The sequence below is a fragment of the Cyprinodon tularosa genome, unplaced genomic scaffold (assembly GCF_016077235.1).
Source record: "Cyprinodon tularosa strain WSP-4 unplaced genomic scaffold, ASM1607723v1 ctg105, whole genome shotgun sequence".
Lineage (NCBI taxonomy): Eukaryota > Metazoa > Chordata > Actinopteri > Cyprinodontiformes > Cyprinodontidae > Cyprinodon > Cyprinodon tularosa.
In genome coordinates, this window is record NW_024037838.1 from 374,580 (window position 1) to 388,958 (window position 14,379).

General features: G+C 37.3%; 1 protein-coding gene across 2 annotated transcripts in view; it reads right to left on the bottom strand.

The window, feature by feature from the left end:
* Positions 1 to 14,379, bottom strand: part of gjc1 (gap junction protein gamma 1) — a 50,062-nt gene that overhangs the window by 21,218 nt on the left and 14,465 nt on the right. Inside the window, exon 2 of one of the 2 annotated variants that reach the window (XM_038284247.1) lies at positions 8,466 to 8,517. The exons of the other annotated variant lie outside the window; for it this stretch is intronic. The gene's annotated coding sequence lies outside the window, so the exon portion shown is untranslated. The remainder of the gene's footprint in view (positions 1 to 8,465; positions 8,518 to 14,379) is intronic. 2 annotated transcript variants of the gene reach the window in all.

The following is a 14,379-nucleotide window of genomic DNA, read 5'->3' on the forward strand; positions in this document are numbered from 1 at the left end:
TCAGGTTCTTCTCTGAAGGTTATATATGTTATAGCAGTTTTATGATTATTTGCATTAATATTTGTTTATAAAAATAGATACAAAATCTTAAGTTAAAAAAAGTCAGAAATCGATCTCTTTGAGTCCAAATCCACAGTAGGATTTTAGTCTTTAAAATAATTTTAAAACTTCCCAATTACTTAACTGTTCTTTGTCAATGTGAAGCCCAGACTATTCTAGAGCAGCGACAGCAGAAAAGGCAGGTTGCTGTAACCATAAAAATCACATTGTTCCATTTTTGAATAACCCAAATATCAACCATCAGATCCAGACCTAAAAACTACAATTATTTTAAAAGAACACTTACCAGCCACTTTAGTAAGTACACCTGTTTACACTGCCTGCCAATTCACTTGCCAAACAATGATGTGGCAACAGGTCAGTGCGTTAAGGAAACTAGGTTGAAACCAAGCATCAGGATGGAAAAGAAAGAGGTTTTAATTATTTTGATCTTGCCAGAGTTTTTAGTGCCACATGGCAATTTCTTATTATTTAAGAAAAAACAGAACTACTGAATTTTCTATCTCTACGATTTACAAAAAATGATGGAGTGTATCCATGCTGTGGTGGTGCAGAAATAAAAATCCCTCATTGATTTCAGAGCACAATGGGCAGGCTAATTTGATCTATTTCCATACTTAACTGGAAAGTTAAACTGCTCAAAAACTTGAAAACCTGAATATGCAAAATACAATCTAAAAATGAAGAGGATGGCTTATCATGAAGCAGATGAGCTACAAAAACAGAAGGCCACACTGGATGCCAATTATATCAGCTAAGAAAATGAGGCCATATAGGTATTCAAAATTGGAAACATTACAGAAACTGAGAAGAGTCTCATTTACAGCAGACAATAAGTTGTGGAGTCAAACTCTGATATTAACACAGATGAACCATGGACCCATCCTGCCTTGTGTTAACGATCAATCTGCTGGTGGTATAATGGTCTGGGAACATTGCGGTAGGGGGATTTTCCTGGCACTTTAGCCCCATTAGTGCTAGTTGAGCATTATTCAGCCTTACTGACCCTTCCCATGTCTTTTTATGACCACAGAGTACCCATCACCTAATGGCTACTTTTAGCAAGATAATGCGCCATGTCACAAAACTCAAATCATATCAAATCGGTTTCTCGTGACATGAGAATGAAGTCACTAGACTCGAATAGTATCAACAGTAACCAGAACTCAATTCAATAGAGCATTTTGGGGTGTGGTTAAAATGGATGTTATAAGTATGGATGGCAGCCAACAAATCTGCAGCAACCATTCAATGCTATCATGTCAACAAAATCTCTAAAGTGTGTGCCTGGCATCGTGTCAAATCTATGCCACAAATATTGCAGGCAGCTCTGGATGCAAAACAGGTTTCAAGTTGGTGCTAGCACTGTGGAGCAAATAAAATAGCTGGTGGCTGTTTGCTTAAAGTCACTTAAAGTCATTGTTTTTCCTGCAACCACACGTCACACTTCTGCTATTGAGCTCTCAATTCTATAAATAAAAGCATTTGCTCATTTCAAATAAGCAGACCAAGTTTTGTCGCATGATTACCTATTGATAAAGACGGAAATTGAGAATGTTTTCTCCAATCTGTGTTTGTTAGGAAATTTAAATACAGTTGTCTATTAGGTTTAATTATAGCCTTCATTATGCTGATACGTGAAGTAATTTGATCATTAAACGTTTGTCGTTAGTCAGTTTATATATTAGTTTGGTTACTTTAACAGTATGAAACAACATGCATGTTTTATGAGAGTTCAGTGGCTGATTAAACTATTCCCATGGCGTGCATGTGGAAATGATTAAATCCTTTATTTCAGAAATAACTAGAACTAGGCAGTCCTTGATGATGTTTGTGTGCAGTATGGAGCCATTTAATAAACAGCGGGTGAGCGGAGACCACATTCACATCTTAATTATCATACTCAAACATGTGGCTGCAGCATGCAGGGGATCATGAGTGAGCAAACATTTCGGCTGTTAAATATTTGTAGTTTAGAGGAAAGTTGCTGTCATTACTTAGGCAATCTGTTCGGGTCATATCGTAGATAAAGCTTGTAGATTGCTGGATGAGTTTTCTTTTATGCGTCTTCATCAGGCATGGGGCACTTCATGCCATATTTTCTAATAAAAACAGGTCTCATTTGAGTTTTAGATTAGATTCTCATCTGTAATTAGTATGAAGGAGACAAGAAATGTGAGGTGAACGGACACTCGTGCAACTCCCTGCGCAGAACATGTGCCTTAGCTCCTACACGAAAATACACACATCCATGCACACTGAAGCAATCTCCTTAGGCTGTCTCTCACCTGCAAGCTCAGACTCATTAGATTAGGATGGAGGGGGGATAGGGGAGTAAGGGAGCTGAAGGATGAAGGAGTAAAACAAAAGGAACTTTCTGCATGAACGAAGACAGTATGTCTGATCTATTAAATTAGCAGGAAATACAATTCATGTCCTGTTAATCAAGTTGAGCATAACTGCTAGCGAACATATCATTATAGCCGTTCGGTAAATATTCGTGCATTTGCATATTTATGCATGAGTCAGACTGAGTGACTCAGAATTAGATTTTTCATGTTGTTTCCTCAGGCATAGATAGATTGCGTATGTGTGTGTTGGCAGAGCACCTTTGCTGTTGGTGACAGGTTTAGAAGGCTGAGGGAATGTATGTGTCTGCGCCCGAACCTCTGAATTCTGCTCAGACTACTGTACATGTGTGTTTTTCTTTTGCACTTACTCCCATTCTCCAGGGATGTGGCCAGTCTTCCATTACAGCGTGTGTTCCCTTCTTTGACAGATCTGTTCCTGAGGCGACTGCTGCTGCTAAATATCACACACCTGGATGAGCAACGCCCGCCGCCTGTCTCTCATCCTATGTCTTCCGAGACCACATTACCTCACTAATAATATCCAACAAATCATACAACACTTTCACCTTGATGAGTCTTCATCATAGTGGCGGATTGGGTTTTCTATTATCTGCAGCATAGATTGAATGTTTTAGGAGAAAAGTCATGCAAAAGGAAGTAAGATGAACAATTGAACCATATCTTTAAATCAGACTTTAAAAAATAAAATCAGGTTTTTCTTTTTATTGATAAAATCAAAAATAAGAAAAAAATTGTTTGTTGTTTACTATTTTATTATTCTGTGTGGCTCTTTATGCAAATCAGAAATTAATGGTGAGACCCAATATTATGATCCTTTTTTTTTTTGCCCCTTGACATTTTTTTACTGCCATCAAAATTAAATGCTTTAGATCACATCTCATTACTAAGTAAAGGCAAAATTATATAAAACTGTTTTCAAAAAGATCCGTTTATCTGTTAGGAAGAAAAAAAATCAAATTAAAACCCCAAAAAAGTGATTAACCCGCATTAATAATCATAATTTAACTGTGATTAATCATTTTTTTAAGGAATTTGATTTTACCAGTAACTATCAATCCTAATTACTAACTAAATGACTAAATAATTATAAACATGTTCTAATCTTACTACCTCTGTGTCCATTTTAAGAGTAATTTTCAGCAGGGACAAATCATGTCAGCATTCTAGAGGATCATACATTTGATATGATAATCCATTGTAGTGATTAATGTTAAAAAATAATCTGATTTCAGGTAAAAAAAAAAAAAATCAATAATATAATGACAGCAGTCTTCACAAGGCTGCACCCGTGACAGCTGCTTTAATTTATCCGTTATAAACATTGGTGAGATGATAAATGAGGCTAAAATGAAATGCATACATTTATTTTCCTCGGCTGTGTGTCAGTAAAGGAGTTTGGTAGCCCACTTATGCAGCTGGATTTGCATTAAGTGCATTGATGCGAAAGATTTAAATGGCATTGGTCTGGCTACTAAAGCAAAGCAAAAACGTCAGACAAACAGAGAGAAGTAGCACGCTCCTTCTGTGTCTTTCTGCGTATGTCCATGCACATGTTTAGGTCAGAGTGTGTGTAGAAGATAACACGAGAACAGGCAGTGATGCTCCCTGCTTCTATTTAGTGTGTCCAGCAGCTGCAACTTGCAGCCTCCGTCCATACTGTAGGGGCCATTCTGCTGTCTAAAAGACTGATTGATACAAAAAGCAGAGCAGTGATGGGAGATGTCTTACAGGATAGCTTCGATGCATTTTTTCAAACCCTCTTGTTATTCTGCAGCACTTCAGCATTTGTAAGAGCGGAAAACAAAAGCTATGCTTTTGGGTCAAGAATTGGAGTTAGGTTCTTAAATAACAACCCTTAAGGCCTGCTTGAAATAAAGAGATCACAAGGGTAATGCATTCATGAAAGTGAGTCGGAGTTTCCCTGCCCCTTACCAGAGGACGGGAGAAAAGGCATCGTTCTGTCTTTCAATGATGACCTACAACCCTTTTCCTTCAATGGATCAATATAGAATTATGGAATAAATTGAGATAAACCACAAAGTAAAAAAAAAATAAAATCAAGCATCCTGTATGTTTGCTGATATTGCCTTTTTGCTTAATAATGCCTTTAAGTGTGCTGATAATGCCCACATTAGCTCCCGAGAAAAATCCTGCATCTACAGCTGTAAGGAATCATTTAGAAAGCAAACAGTATGGATAAAAAATGCAAATAGAGTTCAACATGGCACGCACAGTCTAATTTGGCGAAATGAGAAAGTGCATGAATGAGGCTCCCTGTTTCTGCCTGTGGCACCAAGTACAGACAAACCACTCGTACAACTTCCCTTTCATAGACTGGGAGCATCAGGGCAGAGACATAGAGCAAGAACACATCATTACAGTGGTGCAATATCTAGTAGGAGATCCAGTACTGTCCCATCCCCCATCTTTTTTATTTTCCTTTACGGTCGCTCAAACCCCCAAACACTCCCACCCTTCCTACTCTTCTTTCCTCCCATCCCCCTCTCCAAAACCTCTACTTTTTTCAAATATTGAAAAAACAAGTATAAAAATTCCCTATTGTTCTGTTTACATAGCTAAGCTTAACTCTGTAGTCTCTTAATCGAACATCAAGGGAATATGCCAAATTCTAGCATGAATTATCCCCTAAGGGTTGTCTACAAAATCTCACTGTGATTAAACAATGTGAAACAAACGGCGTGACACACCCTAAAGCAACACACTTCTAAAGTAATAAAGGCAGACAGACTCAGAGTGTAGTTAAAGGCTTATTTGGCTTAGATCAACTGTTCAAACTAAAGGAACAGATTTCCTCTTTTTATCAATTAACATCTCAATTTACAAGTTTCTCTGCTGTTCTGCATTACTTCCTGAAGCCAATTTCCCCTCAGACAGTAAAAGAAAAAGAAATCCATCCATCTTTTTTCCCCATCAGGCTCACGGGGGGCTGGTACCTATGTACAGCAGTCTATGGGCAAAAAGTAAGGTACATCTCGTCAATTAACCGATACATTATTTTTAGACTGAGGAAGGAAGCCAGAACACCTGAGGAGAATCCCTGCATCATTGGAAGAACATGCAAACTTCATTAAAAGATAAATAAAGAAAAAATTATGTATACTCATTGTTTTATTATCCTGAATGGTGCTGGTTCTTACAAGAATTATGCCTTATAGGCAAATGGCACCTTGCTCAAATAGATTTTAGAAAGTTTAGTCTAAATCTTTAGAAAAACATATAGAGATTTAAGTCTACTGAAAAAAAAAACTTTATTTTTTAAAACAAGCTTAAGTAATAATCTTTGCAGTCAGCGGAGACATTTTTCATTGTTTTGTTTTACTTGAGAAACTTCAGTGCAATGCTTTAAACAGGATTTTGTTATGCCTTCAGTGTGTTACAGTGCTGATGTGAAGCAATCTTCTGCAGGGCAAAATTAATTGACTTCTACATAAGGGTCAGTTGCAACACATGCTCCCAGAAATGCATGATTCTTTCACATATCGATGAGACTGATTTGTTTTGCTCAAGGGAACTTTCCTGACAGCTGACGCAAAGATGAACTGATTAGAGTTGGGATTTATGACTAACTAGAGATGAGAAGCCTTCAGCTGGATTGACCTCTGATAAGAGGCACGGGAAATCCATAGTTAAAATCTATATAGGTAAAAGTGGGAGAGGGGAGTAAACATGAGAGAATATTGTACAGAAGCATGGATGCATCATAAAAGCTGTTGTCTAAACTGACATGCCAACTGAATTTAGTCTCCCAGCATTGTTAGGACTTACCCCACTCCTGGAAAACAGACTTTGTACGGTTTCAATCAAACATAAATCACAAACAGGTCCCTGAGGATGTAATAGAATGCAACAACACTAATGACTTATTGAATAACAGCTGTCCCATTAAAGCCGCCTCCTTCTTGACACCTGATATTTTCTATTACACCGCAGCTAGCGTGAAATTGGCACTTAGAGCATCACGATTCATGAAGTCATGATGCTTTATCTCTAAAGGGCGTGACTATGAGTCAATCACTTAAAAACAAGCGTGACTTACTGCAGAAATTAATTAGCATTACATAATGAAATTTGGCTTTCGCCCTGTGGCATGCAGCAGTTTAAAACCAGACATTTTGGAGGATTGAGCGCCAACTCCAGTGTCGTCTCTTCTTCCTTTCGCACACATGCTGCTACGAAAGGGACCGTGTACTATACAGGCCAAGGCCACTGTCAGCCACAGTTTAGGTCATTTGCTGCAGATATGTTGTGACATCTTTAAACTATAAAAAAATTCCATTTGTTGAAGAGGATAAGTGGCAGAAGAAGGAGCTGTTAAGAGAACTAAGGACAGTAAAAAGAGGCCTTCAAGAAGAATGAGTGGAATGAAAAGCACTGAAGGAGGTTTGTAAAGAGGAATGAGAAAAGTAAGAAATATATTTAAAAAAAAGTGATGTAGTGGATGCGATTTACCCTGCTCTTCTTCTACCTCCTTTACTTTTGGGGCAGCATTATTGTGCCTAACATCAGCCTTAGCAGTACAACACATATAAGGGTTCCAACTTTTTTCAGGGTCATCTTTATGTTCAAACATCTTAATGTGGATACTTGTATGACTCTATTAAGGGGTACAGTAGGGGTGAAAATTGGAAAAGGAGTCATAAGTGAGATCTAGAGAGATAAATGGGATTATAAAGTGGGGTGAGTCGGAGAAGAAGAACTGTTGAAAAGGGATAAGGAGAATGAAGTGTTTGAAAAGAGGGATGACTTGGTAGAAAATATACATGGTTGAGAAGTGGATGTTATATTAAGCTGCTTGGGTGAGCCTGCTATAAAGATGAAAATTTGGGCATAGAGCTTGGAATCCTAAAGTTATGAGTTTGAGCCCCACTCCCACAGACTGCCACTCTGGGTCTCTGAGCAAGACCCTTAACCCCACACTGCTCCCCGGATGCCACACGATGGCAGCCCACTGCTCAACATGGGGACGGGTTAGATGAAGAGGTACATTTGTGAGATCAATAAAGTTCCATTATTTTATTATATAAGACTTCATGTCTCCTATATTGTTAGCATATTACCTACATTAGTTGTGTACCCAAATGACTTAAACATTTGGTGTACTTTTCTGACCGCTATAATTTATGGTTCGACCCTGAACAATGGTCTCCTTTTTAAGTTTACTTTTATATGTGAAAAAAACACTTTTATGTTTCATGGCTTGAGGAAATAATTCACTGGTTCACACTGGAAAACTAACTTATTTAAGGATACACTGAAGCATCCTTCCATTTGAGTAAATCTCATGCTCAAAAACACACAAACACAATGGCAGACTGAGGCCCTGAACCCCTTCATTTAAAAAAAAAAAATGTACGGGATGTCGTTCATATTTATGGGAGTCATGACACTAACAACACAGGACAAGGATCTCCCAAGCAATTATACTTTAATATCTTGGTAATAAATCTGTGTCAGGCCACACCATCCATTAGCGATGCTTCACGTTCATCTGACAGCATCTTAGACTTCACTGTCGCTGTTTTTGCCTTAAAGGAGCAAAGCAGGCCGAGTGAATATTATGACTGAAAGAGAGGCCAAGGTTTGTCATAAGCAATAGTCTAAGATAAGGCAGATGTTAGTTTGACAAAGAGCCTCTTGGATTCAGTTTGCTATAAATATCAAGGTTATAGAAGAGTAAGCAGATACAGCTAATAGGCATACATTTTATTTTAGCTCTCATCAATGATTAACAATCAGGTTGTCATGAGTACTTTTGGAACATCTGGATTAAATGGGTAAAAAAATAAAAATTATTTAAAAAATTACTCCACGATTAACCATTTTTAGATTTGAAAAATATGTTCAGTTTCTGTGAAATCAGTGAGATAAGGTAGTTTAAGAGTTAACCATACTAAATAGAATTGCACATTTCCATAAATCTCTCATGATTTAGATACCTTTGACTTTTGTTTTGGGTTTTTTTGTCATTTTTTTACTCATTTTTTACTGTTACTTACTTTAACTTTAACTCACCTTGTAGCTTCTGCCTGCCTGTCTGCATCTGGGTCCAACTCCAGAACAAACCCTTGACAAAATCGGGAAGAAAATTGAAGAAGTAGACTCAGCTTTTAGGTCACTTTAATTAACAGATTAATCTCTCTTTATAACGGATGAATTGAAGAGGGTTTTTTTGCCATTTAGGATAGAGATGTTAATTATTTCGTATTCAGGTTAATTTAAATGTATATAGCTTTTATGAACAAATAAAAATATTTCATATCAATTTGGACAGATTTTTGCATCATTATCGCGGTAAACGACCACCTGATGAATCCTTTTTAGTTTTCTGTCAAAGGCCATGCAAATTCTGCTTTTACTTCATAGGCTACAATACAAGATGCCTTTCTTAAAGGAATAATACAATACAACCATAGCGCCCTCACCCTCCTCCTGTTCAGAGAGTTTTAAGCAGATCCCCTAATTAATAGAGATGAGAGCATAGTGCAGCTAAATTCAAGATGACCGGTGAAGACAATTCAGCCAAAGTAAGTTCTTATGCAAATACTTTTGAAAGATGCTTTTAGGTGTTGTTTAAACAATTTCTGGTTCTCTTCTCTAGCTGACTTGCATGTTTGCAGGCGGCTGCTTTTTTCTCAAAAATAAAATAACAAATGAGGCACTCTGTTTTGGCAACCCTGGGAAACTCACATGATGGATCAGGGACCAGGAAGTAAACATAGGCTACACACATTTCCAAAGTAGTTCTGGATCGTACCTCTAGGTTCAAAAGGAGAATTCCAGACAAACACATAAAAAGCTGTCCCCTGGGCTGACATGAAGTCAAGCCTCCATTCCTTTCGTAGAAATACATTTACAGTCAAGTAAAACTATTTAAATTAGGACCTTCCCTTTTGGAATTAATGCTGTCTTTTTTGTTTCCCTTAACTTAACAAAGACACATCAAAGCAGTAGAACTAAGATTTAAGTGCAGGTAGTTTGCTGTTACACCCGCTGCCAAATTCCAATAAGTCTGACCCGATGCAGAGCGAGCCACTCGTCCTACCTTCTGCATGGTTTAGGATGGCTCTTAATGTGGCAGAGCCTCAGCTTGAACGCGCAAATCAAGGGTTGGTCTGTAACTGTAGTGTTTAGGGACCAGTATAGGAATGGGCTCCAGTCTCTTTTGCTATGAGACTCTACTGAGGATCACAATGGTAGAGACACTGTCATAGAAGAACAGACCGATCAAAGACTAAGTGGTTGCAAATTTCAGAATGAAATTGCTGCAAAACAGAACATTCTGCAATATTTCTCTTTGAGTTACAGGTAAATTTCAGAGTCGGAAACTGGGAAGAGGGGCACCTGAGAACAAGGACCCCCGCTTCAGGCCTGACATGCTAAGCTGCTGAATACTGGAGACAACTCATCCTTTTCCAAAACAGAGCTCTGGTAAAGTTAGGGAACAAGTTTCCAGCTAAATAATTTGAGTTTTTTGGTTTTGATCATTTCATGTGTTTACTGTTGTGTAAAACTAGCTCACAAGATGGACTGAGTGGTACACTATACTGACATGTTTGAGCTGTTGTTTATAAAGCTAAAACAAGCTGTATTTCACTAAGGGTTTATACACCAATACAACGTTAACATTTATGTGTTTCCTCACATGCTCATTCCATTTGATCTCAGAAGGTTATGAAACAGGTAACTAATGATTATTGGTTTCTCATTAAATAAATAAGCTAACAAAATATTACTTTTCCAAATAACATTTCATTTACAGCTTGAATTCAAATTTTGAATTAGTTTAAACACATTCCATTGGCACTAAATTAGTTAATATTATTGTTGCACTGATACTGATACCAGTATCGGTATCTACTAAAATGGTAAAATCAGTATCTGTGAGTACCAACAAATAGGGCGCCGATACCATTTTAAGAGCCAAAGGTTTCTTCAACTATTGTTACCCATTCCAGGTAGGCAATAATAAGTTCTGCTGGATTCACTTTGCATTAGTCTTTTTCCTGCTTTACAAAGGTAGGCAGCAGCTTGACAAAGCCGTATATATATATATATATATATATATATATATATATATATATATATATATATATATATATATATATATATATATATATATATATATATGTAAACCTCAGCACCATGCTAAATTTACAGTTAATGTGAGGTCAACCAGTTAACAGTGTCACTGATCCTCTTAAATATATTTATATAAATGTAATTAATATATATATAAATATATTTAAATATATATAATTATATATGTGATGTATAAAATACACCTCAAATGCTTAAAATAGCATTGTTTTATGTCTAAGGAAGACAGGTGGAACACAAAACAAAGGACTCAATGAGGTTAAGACTGATTTATAGAAAAACTTATGTGAAAAGCCATAAAACTTTTTAGAAGGCATACAGTTTAATTTCATTAAAAAAGTTTAAAAAAAATACCTGAGAAAACAGGTTAAACTGTTACATGAGAAACCGCCAGGTTATCTTTAAGAGAATCAGTTTTTCTGTCAAGTGAAAGATGTGAAAAAACAGAAAACGCTGAAATGGAAACACAAAGAGAAAGAGCAGGCGAACGAATGCAAATCTGCCAACTACATTAAGAATTGATTCAGAGTTCCAGCCAAATCCGGCAGATGGTGATTGAATGTAAACGGAAGCGAGCCATCAAATTTCCAGCAAAACTGTTTAAGGATGCAGGGAGGGAGGAGGTCGGGTGATGGAAAGAATGCGCATGAAAAGGGCCGTAAAGCTGCAATATGTTCTACCCTGCGGCCACGCTTGTTCCTGTGCAACTTTAATCATCCAATCAGACTTGCCAAGTTAACTGACAGGTCTGATTGCATGGAAATATTTTCAGCTCGTACTTATGATGGATTTAAATCCCTAGATGAAAGAAACCAAAATGCTTTAGTCATCGGAGCAGTCTGGATGCTGCCCAACCACAACATGCAAATAAGCAAAATGAGAAGAAACAAAATAGCGAAGGAGATTTTTTAAGCAACAAAAGAGACTTTGATGGCATTTTTAGGCACAAAACCCCTCATAAAAAATTAGATGGGATAAGTTTGGGTCCAAAAATACATTAATGCCTCCAGGGCGAATCTGTTGTGCTGCCTTTGAGGCGAGACATCCAGTGAGCCACAGCAACCTTTTTAGTTCTTCCAAATTACATTGGGGACCACACAGCAGCCTATTTACATCTGCCTGCAACATGTAGACAGAGTAAAGCCTCATTTTAAACCAAACCTGAAGCTTTTGACTTTTATCCAGTCAAGCTAACTGTGTAATAATCCTTAAGGTCCATCAGTTGTGACACAACCAGTCATCTTACTGCATTCACCCATGCCTACCTAAATACACGGTGGTAGTAATATATAGTGCTAGGATTTTTTTCTTCCTAACCAAGTAATGACAAATGCATAAATGGATCTGCTGCTGCATCAAACGACTGAACTTTGTCACACACTTTTCTTTTACATTAAGGCCACTGCTTTACCAGAAAACAGAAGACGAGCTTTGGGAGGAAAATGAAGTAGCAGAAATGGACGAAAAGTAAAACTTTCATCTAGCTGCTACATGCTGAACAAAGTTGGATAAAAACACCATCTTTATGAAAAGATTTCAGCACAATGAAGGAATAAAAGACATTTCTTAAAAAGACGAATATTAGAACATTAAAGGTATAGTGAGGATTTTAGAAATTTTTTTCAAAAGAACCACCCTCTAAAAAAAAATGCACATGCACAACCCTGTAAAAGCTCCTGAGAGGGAACGCCTATTAAAGATGTGGTGAGAGCATGCAGGAGCCCATTTCTCCTCATGCACGCTCTGTTTAAAAGTTGCTGTTTGCATCGCTCATACAAGCTCACTTTCCTTTATGAAGAATTGCAATTTTTCCACTATGTCAGACTCAGCACCGGTAATAGAAAATAGCGACGAGCACGTAGGATGGCCTTACGTAAACATATCACCACAATGATTGACAATTAGGAGGATCACTTATTTTGATGATCCATCCGGAAAAAGACATCCTCCAATATCAAATAGAAACATGTTTGCCTAGATGCTTAGAGAGTACAATATCTGACCTTGTTCTTTTTTATTTTGGTTAAAAAATAATTCATTTATACTAAAATGCTCAATATTACTTAAATTTCATTTGGAGAATAAAATACATAGAAATGCAGAGATGATAGATTAGGTTAAATGTAGCTGAGTGTACATCCAGTAAAAAAAACTGTCTGCTCCCTACAATCCCCACATATAGTCATCACTATCATTCTCTAAACAACCAAGCTCTTCACTTCAGTAAATCTTTAAGTAAACGGTGTGTCCTTAGGCTCTTAGAAAGGCTCAGTTCCCCCGAGACCTCGTCTGATTCAAGACAATTACGTGCAGCAGAAGCCTGAACCTAAACCTCACAGAACAAGGGGGGAAAACAGAAACAGCAGAGAGCTATTTAAAGTTAGGCATTAAGCACTTCTGTCAAGTGAATCTGTTCTTTCTTTTTTTGTGTTCAGATACAGAATCTCAGAACGTCAGCCCATGAGGCTATCATCTAGGCTACACTAGTGTGCATATGTGCTAGCACAACAGTGGTCAGGGAATCAGATCATCCTGAGGCTGTGTGGTCATGCAAACCCACTCATGTATGAATGTTGTTTTGCTTAAACAGGACTTCAGGAGCAGAGTCTGAGAGGGAAGGACAGCACAGGTCAGGGCTGTCCTGGGAGACACATCACGTGTCTGTGACGTAACAGGGAAGAATAAGTGCATCCTACCTTTTGGTCTTTAGGTGTACTAATGTCACAGCACCCAGAGGAAAGTTAGGGCTTACTCATGTACAGTCAAGCACTATCAGGTTATTGAAAAAGATTTTTCTGTAATTAACAATATAAGAAAAAAACTTAAAAGACAATAGTTGAGATATTTCTTTCTTTACTTCCAATTCTAGCTATAAAAATGTACTTAAAATAGATTCTGGGTTAAATACCCTTTATATAGATGCTGTTTTTTCAACTAAGATTTTAAATCTACAAGGTTACTAAAAATGCCCAAATTAAAATCCACGTAGCCAAAGCGAATAGCTTAGCTTGCTACATAATTTGGTGGGCAGCTTCAGTGTAGTGAAGCTTCATTTAATGTAGGATAACAAAGCTTGACTCATTACATTTTTTAAGTAGCTTGGCCAACACTGTTATTGTGGCATCCCCTCCGTACATCACATCCATTGCATTGGTTTCAAGTCTCTTTTAAGCACCTTATATTTGCAAAGAAATGAAAAACGAACTCATATCATTTAGGCATCCTGAAGGACTGCAGAAAGGTTATGCTGACCCAAGTGAGACTTGGAAATTGTTAGAGAACTGGCTCTTTTTAAATCGATTTTGTTAAGAGGGCTGTCCTAAAGCAAACCTTTGCACATTACAGTATTAATGCTAAATTCTACCTGAATTTGTCATTTCTAGTATTTCCAATAACAAGTCTTGTCAGTTGTGGTTTATCAACACAGTGGTCATTAGAAACAGACTGGGCTCACCAAGGGTTTGGCAATTAATTGCGTCTGTAATATACAGTAATGTAATTGCAACTTAACCAAAAACAATTTTCAAATTGCATCGCCACTCAATTTTACATTCTGCATGGAAGAGAGAGATGCAGTTAGAGCACAAATCCAGGAATCCAAGTAGAAATAAGCACTTCCACACGCAGCAGTAACAGTAAAGTCAATGACAATAAACACTGGACAAGAAAGACTTCAAGGTCATGAAAACAATAATACCTAAAAGTGAAACATGCCTGTTGTTAGTGAAAAGGAAAATCAAAAGAAATTTGATTAGCTATACTACTTAAAAAAAAAAAAGCAATTTTGTTTTTTTTCCTAAATCGTTTAGCCCCTGTCTGGCTACCTTTA